The sequence below is a fragment of the Ahaetulla prasina genome, chromosome 10 (genome assembly GCF_028640845.1).
Source record: "Ahaetulla prasina isolate Xishuangbanna chromosome 10, ASM2864084v1, whole genome shotgun sequence".
Classification (NCBI taxonomy): Eukaryota; Metazoa; Chordata; class Lepidosauria; order Squamata; family Colubridae; genus Ahaetulla; species Ahaetulla prasina.
Genome location: NC_080548.1, coordinates 27,253,366 through 27,270,312, shown reverse-complemented (window position 1 = coordinate 27,270,312; position 16,947 = coordinate 27,253,366). Strand labels below are relative to the sequence as shown.

The window sequence follows — 16,947 nt, the reverse complement described above, 5'->3', positions numbered from 1 at the left end:
CCCTCCATGACAGTGGACGGCAAAATGGCCCACAGACCTTCTGTTGCGTTTGTTTTAAGTGTTACAACCGGATGTGCATTGTACCCAAAAGAAATTTCTTGCCACCTATTTCAGGGTTTTAAAGCTGCATGGAAGAACATGGGATTGAATCAGTGGTGAAATCCACGTTTTTTTTTTACTACCGGTTCTGTGAGCGTGGCTTGGTGGGCGTGGCAGAAGGATACTGCAAAATCCCCATTCCCTCCCCACTCCCGAGGGGAGGATATTGCAAAATCCCCATTCCCTCCCCACTCCCGAGGGGATTATATTGCAAAATCCCCATTCCCTCCCCACTCCCGAGGGAAATATATTGCAAAATCCCCATTCCCTCCCCACTCCTGAGGGAAGGATATTGCAAAATCCCCATTCCCTCCCCACTCCTGAGGGGAGGATATTGCAAAATCTCCATTCCCACCCCACTCCTGAGGGAAGGATATTGCAAAATCTCCATTCCCACCCCACTCTGGGGCCAGCCAGAGGTGGTATTTGACGGTTCTCGGAACTGCTCAAAATTTCTGCTACCGGTTCTCCAGAACCTGTCAGAACCTGCTGGATTTCATCCCTGGATTGAATCCTGTAATTTTTCAGGACATTCCAAAGATGGCTTCACAGCACAGCAAACCTTCAAGCGGTCAGTTTCAATACAAGAGCATCGAATGTAGTTATGTGATGGTTGAGTGGGATATAGCATGCATACTCAATTCATTGGGCTAATTAAATGAATTGTTTATTTATTAAATTTCTGCATCTTAAGTGATTCTGGGCAGATTACAAGAGCCAGTATAAACACATGACCGAAACAGAATTAAAAACAAGGTTGAAATCTACTGATCAAAAATGGAAATCAAAGTTAAAACTTTCAGAAATATGAATCTGAACCAGGCGTGTGGAGTTCTGGTTTATGAAGCTCCTGCAGTGAAAATGGGCCCCTCGCCTATCTGGAAACATCATAACACTACTATTAAAGAAAATATTTTAAAATCGAAGCCTGGGGAATTCTGGCAATTGAGGTCCACATTTCTTAAAGTCGCCAAGGTTGAAATACCCTGAACTATATTGCATATTGTCAAGGAAAGCCAAGAAAATTATGCAAAAGGGTTTGAAATGATTGGTTTAATTTGGCCTTCATGTCATATATAAAAAGTAAAGATAAAGATTCCCCTCGCACATATGTGCTAGTTGTTCCTGACTCTAGGGGGGCGGTGCTCATCTCCTTTTCAAAGCCGAAGAGCCAGCGCTGTCTGAAGACGTCTCCATGGTCATATGGCTGGCATGACTCAACACCAAAGGCGCACAGAACGCTGTTCCCACCGAAGGTGGTTCCTATTTTTTCTACTTGCATTTTTTACATGCTTTCAAACTGCTAGGTTGGCAGAAGCTGGGACAAAGAATGGGAGTTCACCCTGTTACACGGCACTCGGGATTCGAACCACTGAACTGCTGACCTTTCGATCGACAAGCTCACTGTCTTAGCCACCGAGCCATTGCATCCTTTTTTTTAACCTTAGGTCATATATAAACCCTCCCAAACATGACTTAATACATCAAGATTAAAACAAACAAACAGAAGCTTAACCTAAAGCCTGAACTCAACTTGTGAGACCCAAGGACGCCTACGAAGCCTTGGCAATGCTAAATCTCAAACTTCTTAAAGAAATTCCCTGAAGTCTGAGAATGATTTTGCACGCTATGAATTTAAATTTATAGAAATAACTCCAGTAAAGAATGCTGCCAGTTTTAGGATGTAAAAGCACTTGATCAGGCAGCCGTTTTCTGGATTAGTTTTGTGATCCATTCCAAAAGTCTTTAAAAATAAAATTTATAAATGAGAAGAACCAATTTGGTTTTTTCAAATCTTCAATTTCCTTTCTGAGCCGGCGGATCTCCTCATTCAGCCGGTCTGTCTCCTTCTTAAAACCTTCCAGTGAAGTCTTTTGTTCCTGCAGACAGAGCAAAAGGCAAAGTTATTAGATTGACGTAATGATTGTCGCAGGCCATGTTCAAAAATGTACCCAATAAAGAAAGAAGGTTCAAGATCTATTTGCCCAGTTCCTGTCAAACACTAACATAACACTAATTGTGTAAAGGGGAAAAACAGGATATTCCCCTTTACACAATTAACCGCACCCCATTAGATCCCTGTAGCTCAGGTCAGTTACTCTCTGTGTCCTGCAGTGATCAATTCATGTGGCTTCTGGACCAGTTAGCATAGGAAATGGGAATTATAGGCTGTCTGTGTCAGAAACCCTCACTCCTCAAAAACTCCAGAAGATTTTTTGCACAATAACTTTAAGCAGGAAAAAAAAATCCTCTTTTCATTTCCTCTTGTTTTTTTATTAACATCTTTGATTTTCTTCTTCCTTGTGCTTCTAATCATAAATTTCTCTCCTTGTTTCCACTGTTGTTTTCTGCATCTTCAGTATTATTGGAGCTATTCTCCACACTGGAGAAATTAAGTCTTAAATAAAGCTCAACGAAGACTGACTTTTGACCGGTGGATCAGTTCTTAGCAAACACACAGTTGGATTTTCTCCAAGACAATCTGTTCCCAACCTGGTCCTTCAATCACTGCTGCAGCTGAGTTCATCCACCTTCCTGTTGGTCCTCTACAGTATCTCTTGCATCCCACATTTTCCAACATTAGAACCTTCTCTAGAGAGCAAGCTCTTTGCATAACATGTTCCCAGTATGATAACTTGACCCTGATCTTTTGAGTCTTGAGTATGAAATCTGAGCTGATTATCTCAATGAAGTTTTTTGTGTGCTTTCTTGTCAGTCCATGGTTTCTCAGGAGTCTTCGATAAATAAATCAGAATAAAGCTGGAAGGGACCTTGGCGGTCTTTGTAATGTATCTTTAAGAGTTTTGGAGGGAAAATAGAGCGGGAAATAGCACGTTGCTGATTGGCTGAAGCCTCCGACTGAACTGTATATAAAGAGGGGTTTTTCCGTTGTGGGTTGCTGGGTTCACTATAAACTAAAGAGCTGTTGTTACTCATCTGGTCTCCTGCCTCGTTATTGCCCAAATCTAACACTGGCGACGAAGGTGGGATCTCGAGGCAGTGAGGTCACCCGAAAGAGCTGAGCTAACCAGGAATACGCGAACCCAGCAAAATAAGGGCTTATAGCAGCGATGTCCAGCTACACACCGCCAGCGCCATTCGACCCAGCTAAAGAAAAATGGGGGTCATACATGGCTCGTTTCGAGTGCTTCCTCGAAGCGAACGAACTCCAGGAAGTCTCCGACAACAGGAAGAGAGCGTACTTCCTAAGCCACTGCAGTTCGGAAGTTTTCGACACCGCAGAGTCGCTTTCGGAGCCAATGCCGGTACAGTCGGTACCGTGGCAAACACTGCAAACGGCACTTCGGGCACACTACGCACCGACGCCCTCAAAGTTCGTCCAACGGTTCGAGTTGAGGCAGCGGGTACAGAGAGAGGGCGAGTCGATCAGTGTGTACATGGCGGCGCTGAGAAAAGCCGTGAACCATTGTGAGTATCGAGACTTGGAAGACGCATTGCTCGACCAGCTCATTTGTGGGGTCAGGGACATCCGTTTGCGACGGCGGCTGCTGTCTAGAAGCAACCTAACACTGGCAGTCGCCTTGGACGAGGCCAGGGCTCATGAGATGTCCACCCAAGCACAAGAAACCCTGCAAAAGCCGATCGCGCCAGGGACTGGGGTGAAAACAACCCCGGTCCACAATGAGGAAGTCCAGGCCGAGGAGGAAGGCGAGGAAGAGGAAGAAGTCTTCCACACCAGGAGGCCAGAGAAAGAAGACCGGGGCGAATGCGCGAGTTGCGGGGGAAAACACCAACGACAATACTGCAAGTTTAAGGATGCGACTTGTCGGCGGTGCAAAAGGAAGGGGCACATAGCGCAGGCCTGTCGAGCGGCCCAACCTTCCCGCCAAAAATTCAAACCGACCAATCAGAGCGCGGGAACAGCGAAGCGGCCCATGATTGGTCAATTCAAAAAAGGCGCGAAGCTTAATTAGACTGCCGTGAGAGTGGGTCAAGCAGCCAAGCGCCTTGAAAAAAAGATTTTTACTAAAACACACATTGAAGGGGTGCCGTGCCGAATGGAAGTGGACACCGGTTCATCGATCACGATCATGTCCTGGGACACTCTCGTAAAAGACTTGCCCGCCATCACGAAGCGCAAGCTGCAACCACAGAAACTAAGGGTACAAGATTACCAAGGAAATCGCATCCCCGTCCGAGGGGTAACGTCTGTCCACGTCAAGTATGGACAGCACAAGAAGACCCTGCCCATCACCGTGGTCGACGGAACCTTGCCGAGCTTGTTGGGACTGGACTGGTTCCGGGCATTGGGCATGGGAGTGACCGGAGTCTTCCGAAACGACGTCGACCTAAAAGACGAACTAATGAAGGAGTTCGGGGACGTCTTCAAAGACTGTTTGGGCAAGCGAGGGACCCCGATCTCCTTTAACCTTGACCCACAGGTTGCCCTATCCGGTTAAAGGCTAGGAGGGTTCCGTTCGCCTAAAGCCCAAAATTGACCGGGAGCTGGACAAACTAGTAAGCCAGGGAATACTAGTGCCAGTTGACCATGCGGCGGGAGACACCCATAGTCACCCCAATCAAACCGGACGGGTCGGTCCGGATTTGTGCTGACTACAAGGCAACGCTTAATAAAGCGTTGCAGAAGAGTGCCTACCCCGTCCCAGTAGTACAACACTTACTGCACTCTTTGGGGCAAGGCCAGGTTTTCGCCAAGCTAGACTTGGCCCAAGCCTATCAGCAGTTACCCATAGATAGCAGCACGGCAGAAGCACAAACAATCGTAACGCACAGGGGTGCTTTTAAATGCACCCGGTTACAGTTTGGGGTTAGTGTGGCTCCAGGGTTATTTCAGAACCTAATGGAGCGGCTATTGCAGGGACTCCCCGGGGTGGTACCGTACTTTGATGACGTACTGGTATCCGCCGACAATCTAGAAGACTTAGGGGTACGGCTGAGAAAAGTTTTGGGCATTTTCCGGTCCGCCGGTCTCAAAGTTAAACTGAATAAATGCCAGATCGGGGTAGGATCCGTGGAATTCCTGGGCTACCGGATAGACAGGGAAGGAATCCACCCCACTGAGAGCAAGGTTAGGGCAATCAGGAAGGCCCCAGCTCCCCAAAACAAAACGGAGTTACAGGCATTCTTAGGTCTGGTCAACTTTTACGCGGTATTTTTGAAAAATAAGGCGACCATAGCCGAACCGCTACACAAATTACTAACAAAGACAGCTGTGTGGTCTTGGGGAAAGGCGGAAGCTAGGGCATTCGAAGCAGTAAAAAACCTTCTGTCTAGCGATAGCCTACTGATTCAATACAATGGCACGCTGCCATTGGTGTTAGTTTGTGATGCATCTCCCTACGGGGTGGGGGCTGTGCTCAGCCATAGGTTACCAAATGGCACAGAAGCCTCTATAGCATTTTACTCCCGAACAATGTCATCGGCTGAAAGAAACTATAGCCAGCTAGATAGAGAAGCCTTGGCCATAGTCTCCGGGGTAAAGAAGTTCCATGAATATGTATTTGGTCGTGACTTCGAAATCGTCACAGACCATAGACCCCTACTAGGTCTGCTGGCAGGCGACCGCCCAACGCCCGTGGCACTTTCGCCTAGACTGACCCGATGGACTATCTTTCTGGCTGCGTATTCTTACAAATTACTGCATCGGCCAGGAAAGGAGTTAGGCATGGACGCTTTGAGCAGATGCCCATTACCAGAGACTATCGAAGACCCCACTCCGGGCACACCGTCCTGCTAATTGACTCTTTGGACTCTGGTCCAGTCACTTCAAGGAGGTGGCTCGGCTTTACAAGGACATTACAATAAGAACTGTAATTGGTTGGGTGCAAAGAGGATGGCCCGCTGTGCCGGGCGAGCGGTTTAAGGAATATGTAAAGAAACGCGGGGAGTTGTCGGCTCAAGGAGGGTGTTTGCTCTGGGGGGATAGAGTGGTGATCCCGGAGAAATTGCGGAAAAAAGTTTTGGAACTCCTGCATGAGGGCCACCCTGGGATCGTGAGAATGAAGGGTTTAGCAAGGAGCTATGTGTGGTGGCCCTTGATGGACACGGAGATTAGTGACAGGGTAGGAAAATGCCAAGCCTGCCAGGAGTCCAGACCACTACCACCAACGGCCCCAACTCGAGAGTGGGAGAAACCCCAGGGCCCATGGTCTAGGATCCACATCGATTTTGCCGGCCCCTTCCACGGGCAAACATTCCTAGTGGTAGTCGATGCCTATTCCAAATGGCTGGAAATCATTCTTATGAGATCCATGACAGCCGAGGCCGTAATCTCAGTCCTTCGGCGCCTATTTGTAACCCACGGGTTACCCGACACCCTAGTTTCCGACAACGGTCCGCAATTCACAGCGACCCTATTTGAGGGGTACTTGGCGGAAGAGGGCATCCGGCATGTCCTCTCGGCGCCTTTCCACCCCTGCGACGACGGCCTTGCAGAACGCGTTTCGTTCGGGCGCAAAGGAAGCATTGTCCAGAATCAGGCCAGGCGATTGGCAATTAAAAATTGACACCTTCCTAGCAGTACAACACAGAACCCCCTGTGTAGCAACTGGCTGCAGCCCAGCAGAGCTACTGATGGGGAGGAAGCTTAGGTGCCCGTTAGACCGGTTAAACCCAAACTACACCCCAGACGGGTACAAAGGGACACACGGTAAAACAAGAGAAATGACAGTGGGAAGTCCAGTATGGGCACACAATTACGGAGAAGGCCCAAATTGGGTAAAGGGGACAATCCTTGAAACAACCGGGCCCAAATCGTATCTGGTAGAGATAGAGGATGGCGGGTTTGGAAGCGCCACATAGACCAATTAAGGAAAAGAACAACCATAAATCCAGAAACAGAGAAACAGGCCCTGACTATCCAATGTTTGAATCCACAGCTAACTCAAACCCGGGCAAGCTGGACTTATCTGAGTTAGATGAGGTCCAGCGACACCAACCGGTCCCTCCTGAAGAAAGCAGGGACGACTCTGCAAATAATCCAGGGCCGGATGGCCTAGAGGAGGAGCTGAGAGGAACAAACAGTCCCTCCGGCCAGCTCGACTCACTCCCAGAGAATGAATTGCGCAGGTCCGAAAGAGTTAGGAGACGCCCAGTCTACTTGCGTGACTACGTAGAGAAATAAGATGCTAATTTCATGTAAATAGGGGTAAAATGTTTTCTGGGAGGGAAGGAGTGTAATGTATCTTTAAGAGTTTTGGAGGGAAAATAGAGCGGGAAATAGCACGTTGCTGATTGGCTGAAGCCTCCGACTGAACTGTATATAAAGAGGGGTTTTTCCGTTGCTGGGTTGCTGGGTTCACTATAAACTAAAGAGCTGTTGTCACTCATCTGGTCTCCTGCCTCGTTATTGCCCGAATCTAACAGTCTTCTAGTCCAACCCCCTGCTCAAGCAGGAGACCCTATCCCATTTCAGACAAGTGGCTGTCCAGTCTCTTCTTAAAAACCTCCAGTGATGGAGCACCCATGACTTCTGGAGGCAAGCTGTTCCACTGGTTAATTGTCCTCACTGTTAGAAAATTTCTCCTTGGTTCTAAGTTGGATTTCTCCTTGATTAGTTTCCATCCATTGTTTTTTGTCCTGCCTTCTGGTGCTTTCGAAAATAAATTGATCCCCTCTTCTTTGTGGTGTCCCCTCAAATACTGGAATACTGCTATCATGTCACCCCTGGTCCTTCTTTTCTCTAGACTGGCCATATCCGATTTCTGCAACCGGTCTTCATATATTTTTGTCTCCAGGCCTTTAATCATCTTTGTTGTAATTCTTTGCACTTTTTCCAAAAGTAAAAGCTATACAGCTAGTTGTCACTTGCCGACCACAATTTGGACCAGCAACACTGTTACTAAGTGGCACAGTCATTAAGTGAGACAGCACATGACTGTACTGACCTAGGATGTCAACTCAGGTTGCAGTTGTTAAGTGAATCACTGCAGGATGTTAAGTGTGACTTCCTACTGGCTTCTCCCTTGACTTTGCTTATCAAACATTGGCTGTGAAGGTTGCAAATGGCAGTCACATTTCTGCAGGATGTTGCAACTGTTCTAAATATATATTCAAATTGCAATAACATGACCATGGTGGTCTTGTGATACCCACAATTTCAAGGACCAATTATATATCTTCTTTTCTTGGGAGGTAATATTAAATAATTGCTGAATGAACCGTTGGTAAGCAAGGACTACCCGTGGCCTTCATTCTTCAAGACTTTGCTTAAAGACCTATGTGATAACTCTGGAGTGCTATGAAGAACGTGGCGGCAACAAACATGGCAGCCAGGACAAGCGAGCGGCAACCGGGGACCGGTTCAGGGTGTGGCCAGTCAGCAATTACTAACGGTTCTCCGAACTAGCCGAAATTACCACTACCGGTCCTCCCGAACCGGTGCAAACCGGTAGCAACCCACCACTACTATGAACTGTTGTAACTAGTTCTGTTCTTCCTTGCTGTTTCACAGCACATCCTCCTGACCATAGAAACCTTTAAGATGCTCCCTCTTTCACTGATTCCATAATTTGCTTTCTTTACATAGTCCCCCTGACTTTCAAACTTACCCATGCAAATAAATGTATTTCAACCTCCTCAAAATGACTTAAAGTGGAGAGGATGTGACAAAACCAAGAAGGAGGCACTTGTGATACCTTGTCCTAAATCTATTGCTTTTCAGTTTTGGAAGTCTGGATGTTTGTTAACATCCTACCATTCAACTACAGCAAACCCTTGCTGAGATTGTAGCATTACCTCGCATTCCCTTTGGATGATGATTTTCTCATACTCTTCTTTTATCTTTTTCCTTTCTTCCTCCATCTTCTCCTTTTGCTCCTGAAGGTTCATCTCATAACTCTGCTTCAGGTCCTCCAACATCTGTTTGAGCGTTTCTATTTCCTGCTTCTGAACCTCTTGGTCTTGTTCTTTGGCTTTGGGGGGGAAAAGCAAACAATTGCAGGTGATGTGCAAGGTGATAGGCAAATAATGCAATAAATAAGTAGATTAGGCATAGAGGCAGTCCTTGCTTAATTATAGGTAACTGGGGTCGGAATTTCCATCATTAAGCCACTCAGTCATAAACTACAATATCATGTCACTGTGCTGTTTGTGACAACAGTTCCATTTCGCCACCATTAAGCGAATCTTGCACCATCATGTGTTTTGATATCATATAGACCAGGGGTCTCCAACCTTGTTCCCTTTAAGACTTGTGGACTTCAACTCCCAGAGTTCCTCAGCCAACTTTGCTGGCTGAGGGACTCTGGGAGTTGAAGTCCACAAGTCTTAAAGGGAACAAGGTTGGAGACCCCTGATATGGACCACAGTAGCAACTTCCTGTGCTATTCCACTCACACAAACACACACACCACAGGTGGTAGGAATCTTTATTAAGGCTTCCAAGCCTGAATTAGTATTCCCCAGCAATTCCCTGTGCCAGCACAAGCTCAACCTCAGGCTACTCAAAAGAAGCCAACATTAGTCCTCAAGGCAAGGCAAGTCCTGTTCACTAGACAAAAGCAAGTTCACAAGCCAAAGACAAGGCCACAAGGCAAGGGCAAGGCTGAGCTAAATAAACTGCTTTCTGGTACAGCTCATCAAGAAGGCCGAGACTGCCTCCTTGTGAGAATTCTGGCTGACCTTCTTTGTGCCTGCCTCCTCTCAGCCCTGTGTGCTCTTGGATCTGGAAGAGGAGATAGTTCTTCATCTCCACTGAGCAAGTGCAGCTGTGTGCCCTCTCCACCCGAAGCGCTGCAGCTGTGTCTCTCCTGTCTCTAGCTCAGTGGCTGTTTGTCTGGTTGCTTCCCTGTGCTCAGTCCCTCCATTCCTGACTCAGCCCTCAGCTGTCGGCCCTCCTCCGAACTAGCATCTGGAGAAGTGTCTGCGGAAGTGTCCATGGAATCATCACACTTCCTGCTGGCTTCCCCATTGACTTTACTTGTTGGAAGCCAGCAGTGACGGTCGCAAATGGTGATCACCTGATGACAGGAAACGTTGAACACCATAATTGCAGGAAGCAGTCATAGGTTCTAATTGTTCAGCGCTGTCTGGAGTACACATTTCCCACCTGACTACAGTGAGAGCGTTTGGAATTTGGACAAGACAGGGTTTTATTTATTTTTTTATTTTATGTATTTATTTATTTTGTCACAACAGTATATATAAGCATAAGCATGAAAGTAACTATATAATATATAAGCATATATATCTATATCTATAAGCATAAGCATGCAATAACTATATTGATTGGATATAATGAAAGAAAACAATAGGACAGGAACGGTAGGCATGCTTGTGCTCTTATGCAAGCCCCTTTCGGACCTCTTAGGAATGGGGTGAGGTCAGTAGTAGACAGTTTTTGGTTAAAGCTTTGGGGATTTTGAGAAGAGACCACAGAGTCAGGTAGTGCATTCCAAGCATTAACAACTCTGTTACTGAAGTCTATTTTCTGTAATCGAGATTAGAGCGGTTCACATTAAGTTTAAATCTATTGTTTGCTCTTGTATTGTTGTGATTGAAGCTGAAGTAGTCTTCGACAGGAAGGACATTGCAATAGCTGATTCTATGAGTTAAACACAGGTCCTGTCGAAGGCGGCGGAGTTCTAAGTTTTCTAAACCCAAGATTTCAAGTCTGGTGGTTGTAGGCTGCTGTGGGGAAATTACAAAGTTATTGTAAAAAAGAAAAAAAATACATGAATATTTTAGAAAAGATAATTATTTCTCCAAGAATCCTCTTTTTTTTTCCCAAAAAAAAAATCTTAAAACATGGGTGAGATATGATTGGATCAGGACCTTCATGATGCTATCCTTCATAAGGTCCCAGGCACTGCTGCGCAGCATTTTGCAATCTGCTTATTGGGCTATAAACGAATGCAGTTATAAATATTGGATAATACTGCAGGAAAAGGAAAACCCTCCCTCTTTCATAGCCAAGTGTTTTCCCAATGAGCGATGGGTTTAAGGATAAACAACTCTTTTCCCACCTTCAAAGCAGAACCAACATCTCAGCTTCATCTGACAGCTTGTTCACACCTTTACCTGCTATGATTTTGCTGAAGGTTTCCTTGCTCTGGAGGAATTCTTTCAGGGTGTTCTCTACCTGATTGAAGGGAAAAAGAAGAGAATAACCTGGAGCAGTATAGAGTTGCCAGCGATACGAAGCAAGACACTGAATGATCTCTCTGGAAGATGACAATATGGCTGTCAAATGGGTGACAAAGTGACATCTCATGATGAATGAGGGAAATTTGCCTGCCTGAAGAAGCAACTAACTCTGTTATTCTGAGTGACAAAATGGCATCTGATGCCAAATGGATGAGACTGGGCTCCCTGGAGCTCTTCAAAATAACATTTTTGAATGCCAGAGCTCAGTCTTGGGGCCAGAGAGGGGTGCAGTGATGGGAATTTCACCCAAAATCACCAAATTTGATTCAAAATCACAAAATGTCCCTCACATCCTGAACATAAACTGTTTCAACTCCTACCCTCAAAACGACGCTATAGAGCACTGCACACCAGAACAACTAGACACAAGGACAGTTTTTTCCCGGAGGCCATCACTCTGCTAAACAAATAATTCCCTCAACACTGTCAAACTATTGACTAAATCTACACTACTGTTAATCTTCTCGTTTCAATCACCAATCTCTTTCCACTTATGACTGTATGACTGTAACTTTTATTTGCTATCATTAAGGGTTAAATTGTAACTTATGACCATCATTTGTGTTGTAAATGTTGTACCTTGATGAAGGTATTTTTTCTTTTTCTTTTTATGTTCTTTTTATGTTCCTTTTATGGAGCATATGCACCAAAACAAATTCCTGTGTGTCCAATCACACTTGGCCAATAAATTCTATTCTATTCTATTCTATTCTAAATGGCTTGGAACACCCTTTCTTCCATTCACACGCCTGTTATCAAGATCAGTAGGGAAATGTGCGAATGGGTTCTCCACAATTTTTATCTGGGGGAAATTTGGAAAATTAAAATGATTCAAGTTTAGCCAACTTGACATTTATATAACGTGTTGGAATTTAGTCAATGTTCTAAGGTTTATCTATCACTCCATTTGTCCTTGTTGTTTTCAACTGGATTTTAATAGTTCTTGGTTTGCATATGCTTTGCTATCTCAGATTGATTATTTTTGTAGATACATACGTCGCCACCGTCACCGCCTTGTTTTTCGGGCCGGTCAAAGCTGCTCGGAAGGCAGCTGCCCCAGCCTATCCTTGCTACTTAAGAGGAGGCAGGAAAAGGTCAGGCAAGTGGTCTCCTTCTCAGCCTGAAACACACAGGGCACGCACCGTCTCCTCGCAGAAGATCCCAGTGCCACGAGGTACATGTGCCTCTTTGCTTGAGGCCAAGAAGAAGGAGAAGACTTGGCTGAACTTTTCTGCCTCCCTCTCTTCTGACACTGGCCAGGCAGGTGAGCAGCCTCCTGACCAGTGGGGCAAGTGTACTACCAGTGGGGCCGTGCTAGCTGGGAGATTGCTGTCTCTCCCCCTGGCCGGGAACATATTCAAATAATTTGACAACCGGTTCTGTGGGCGTGGCTAGGTGGTCATGTGACTGAGTGAGTGTGGCCAATGACATCACTCACAGCAAGGTGCTGCCCACCTTGCCGTGAGTAATGTCAAGTTGACCATGCCCACCCAGTCACATGTCCACCTAGCCACGCCCACAGAACCGGTTGTTAAACTATTTGAATCCCACCACTGCCTATAACCCAACTACAGCAAACTGTTGCTGAGATTGTAGTGTTACCCTGCATTCCTTTTTGATGGTTTTCTTAAATTCTTTTTTTATCTGTTCCTTTTCTTCCTCCATCTTCTCCTTTAGCTTCTGAAGGTTCATCTCATGACTCCGCTTCTGGTCCTCCAATGTCTGCTTCTGGTCCTCCAACATCTGCTTCTGGTCCTCCAACATCTGCTTCTGGTCCTCCAACTTCTGCTTCTGGTCCTCTAACGTCTGCTTCTGGTCCTCCAAAGTCTGCTTCTGGACCTCCAACTTCTGCTTCTGGTCCTCCAACATCTGCTTCTGGTCCTCCAACTTCTGCTTCTGGTCCTCCAACCTCTGGTTCTGGTCCTCCAACTTCTGCTTCTGGACCTCCAACTTCTGCTTCTGATCCTCCAACCTCTGGTTCTGGTCCTCCAACGTCTGCTTCTGGTCCTCCATCGTCTGCTTCTGGTCCTCCAACTTCTGCTTCTGGTCCTCCAACCTCTGGTTCTGGTCCTCCAACGTCTGCTTCTGGTCCTCCAACGTCTGCTTCTGGTCCTCCAACTTCTGGTTCTGGTCCTCCAACCTCTGGTTCTGGTCCTCCAACTTCTGCTTCTGGTCCTCCAACGTCTGCTTCTGGTCCTCCAACTTCTGCTTCTGGTCCTCCAACGTCTGCTTCTGGTCCTCCAACGTCTGCTTCTGGTTTTCCAACTTCTGCTTCTGGTCCTCCAACTTCTGCTTCTGGTCCTCCAACGTCTGCTTCTGGTCCTCCAACGTTTGCTTCTGGTCCTCCAACTTCTGCTTCTGGTCCTCCAACCTCTGGTTCTGGTCCTCCAACTTCTGCTTCTGGTCCTCCAACGTCTGCTTCTGGTCCTCCAACTTCTGCTTCTGGTCCTCCATCGTCTGCTTCTGGTCCTCCAACTTCTGTTTGAGCATTTCCATTTCCTGCTTCTGGACCTCTTGTTCTTGTTCTTTGGCTTTGGGGGGGAAAAGCAAACAATTGCAGGTGATGTGCAAGGTGATATGCAAATAATGCAATAAATAAGTAGATTAGGCATAAAGGCAGTCCTTGCTTAATTATGGTAACTAATAATGGCAATAAGTTTATTGTAAAAAAGAAAAAAAATACATGAATATTTTAGAAAAGATAATTATTTCTCCATGAATCCTCTTTTCTAAAAAATAATCTTAAAACATGGGTGAGATATGATTGGATCAAAATCTTCATGATGCTGTCCTTCATAAGGTCCCAGGCACTGCTGCTCAGCGTTTTGCAATCTGTTTATTGCAGTTCAGATAGTCCTTGACTTACGAACACAATTGGAACCATAATTTTTCTTACTAAGTGAGATGGTTGTTAAGTTCTCTGGAATGAACTCCCCCCTGGCCTACGTCAAGTGCCTGATCTTCGGACCTTCCGTCGTGAGCTAAAAACATATTTATTTACTCAAGCGGGACTAGCATAATAGTTTGATTTTATATTGGGGTTTTATTAATATTTTAAATTTTAAATTCATTTTTAACTATCAGCCGTTTAGTAATTGCTATATTTTAATTTCTTTTAATTGTATATATCTTGTATTTTATTTCTGGCTGTACACCGCCCTGAGTCCTTCGGGAGAAGGGCGGTATAAAAATTTAATAAAATAAATAAATAAATAAATAAGTGACCCATGCCTGATTTTATGACCTTTTCTGACATGGTTGTTAGACTGTCTACAAAATCTTCAAAACATGAGTGTGATATATTTGGATCAGCTCCTTTATGAGATTCTGGGTTCTCAGCATTTTGCAATCCATTTATTGGGCTATAAATGAATGCAGTTATAAATATTGGATAATACTGCAGGAAAAGGAAAACCCTCCCTCTTTCATAGCCAAGTGTTTTCTCAATGAGCGATGGGTTTAAGGATAAACAGGTCTTTTCCCACCTTCAAAGCAGAACCAACATCCCAGCATCATCTGAAAGCTTGTTGACACCTTTACCTGCTATTTCCTTCTCCTTCTCTTGAAGGCTCATGTCACTTTGAAGGATGGTTTTGCTGATGTTTTCTTTGCTCTGGAAGAATTCTTTCAGGATCTTCCCTGCCTGGTTGAAGGGAAAAAGAAGAGAATAATCTGGAGCGATATAGAGTTGCCAGTGATACGAAGGAAGCTTTACCAAAGCAAGACCTCTGGGGCCTCTGGTGGCTCAGACTGCTAAGACAGTCTGTTATTAACAGCAGCTGCTTGCAATTACTGCAGGTTCAAGTCCCACCAGGCCCAAGGTTGACTCAGCCTTCCATCCTTTATAAGGTAGGTAAAATGAGGACCCAGATTGTTGGGGGCAATAAAAGATGACTTTGTAGATCATATACAAATGGTTGAAGACTATTGCTTAACATAGTGTAAGCCGCCCTGAGTCTTCGGAGAAGGGCGGGATATAAATGCAAATAATTAAAACAAAAAGACACTGAATGATATCTCTAGAAGATGACAATACGGCTGTCAAATGGGTGACAAAGTGACATCTCATGATGAATGGGGGAAATTTGCCTTCCTGAAGAAGCAACTAACTCTGTTATGCTGAGTGACAAAATGGCATCTGATGCCAAATGGATGAGATTGGGCTCCCTGGAGCTCTTCAAAATAACATTTTTGAATGCCAGAGCTCAGTCTTGGTGCCAGTGATGGGAATTTCACCCAAAATCACCAAAACTGGGTTGGAACGCCATTTCTTCCATTCACACGACTGTTATCAAGATCGGAAACAATACTGTATCTTGTAGGGAAATGTGGGAATGGGTTCTCCGCAATTTTTATCTGGAGGAAATTTGGAAAATTAAAATGATTCAATTTTAGCCAACTTGACATTTATATAATTTGTTAACATTTAGGCAATGTTCTAAGGTTTATCTTTCACTCCATGATACGTATTTCTGACAGCTGCAGCATCCTGGAGTCCTGTGACCTTCCCAGATGGCTTCTAATAAGCAAAATCAATGGTACCTATTTATCTACTTGCATTTGCATGCTTTCAAACTGCTAGGTGGGCAGGAGCTTGGGCAAGGACAGGAGCTCGCCCATTGCGTGGCGCTTGGGTCTCAAACCCAGGCAGACAACTTTCCAGCTGACAAGGTCAGTGTCTTTAACCACTGAGCCACCACGCCCACTTATATGTTAGCTGCCTCCTTTTCCCAACAGCTCTCTCAAACGTTACAGTTCCTGGCCTAACAGAATTACAAAAGCCTTCGCGATTATTCGTTCAGCAACCCTCATCATTTTGTACCATTACTCCTTTCTCAGGTTTCTCCAAGAATTCTTTCTCCACTTTTTGGAGGTCATTAAGAAATTCCTGGTGGCCACCAGCTCGGGCATAGCTTCCGTTCCTGATGTTCCACTCCAAGCCTTCAGATAGTGAGCTTAATAAAGCTGAACAGATTTCAGAAGATTTCAACTCATTTTTGCTGCAGTACTCTTCCTTTTTGCTCTCCACAGTTTTCTGTTAGGAATAAAACATAACAAAGCAAGAGATGACAAAGAAATCCATGTTTCTACATTGTATACATGTGGTTGGTCTCCAATGATTAAACAGACCTTTATCACAGTGGCGAAATCCAATTTTTTACACTACCGGTTCTGTGGGCGTGGCTTGGTGGGCGTGGCAGGGGAAGGTTACTGCAAAATCTCCATTCCCACCCCACTCTAGGGCCAGCCACAGGTGGTATTTGCCGGTTCTCCAAACTACTCAAAATTTCCGCTACCAGTTCTCCAGAACCTGTCAGAACCTGCTGGATTTCACCCCCTGCTTTATCACAATTTGAAATGGCAGATGCTCTTCCTTCAATTTAACCAAAGCAGTGTTTCTTCATTGCAACCGGGCTTTAAGAGGTGTGGACTTCAACTCCCAGAATTCCCCATCCAGCATTGGTAGCTGTGGAATTCTGGGAACTGAAGTCCACATGTCTTAAAGCTACATTTATTTATTTATTTTATTTTTTATTTATTTTATTTCTTTTTGTCACAACAGTATACACAAACAATTGTCATAGATAAAACAACATTTCTTGAAGAAAATATATATATATATAAGTAAAAAAAATATGCATCAACTATATTAATTTGATATAATGAAGGGAACAATAGGACAGGAACGGTAGGCACTATTGTGCTCTTATGCACGCCCCT

At 45.1% G+C, this 16,947-nt stretch overlaps 1 protein-coding gene and 1 pseudogene across 1 annotated transcript in view; both read right to left on the bottom strand.

Moving 5' to 3' along the window:
* The window catches only part of LOC131204152 (guanylate-binding protein 2-like), a 32,686-nt pseudogene that overhangs the window by 5,833 nt on the left and 9,906 nt on the right, over positions 1 to 16,947 (bottom strand).
* The window catches only part of LOC131204161 (guanylate-binding protein 1-like), a 59,076-nt gene that overhangs the window by 32,254 nt on the left and 9,875 nt on the right, over positions 1 to 16,947 (bottom strand). The gene's annotated exons all lie outside the window — the stretch shown is intronic.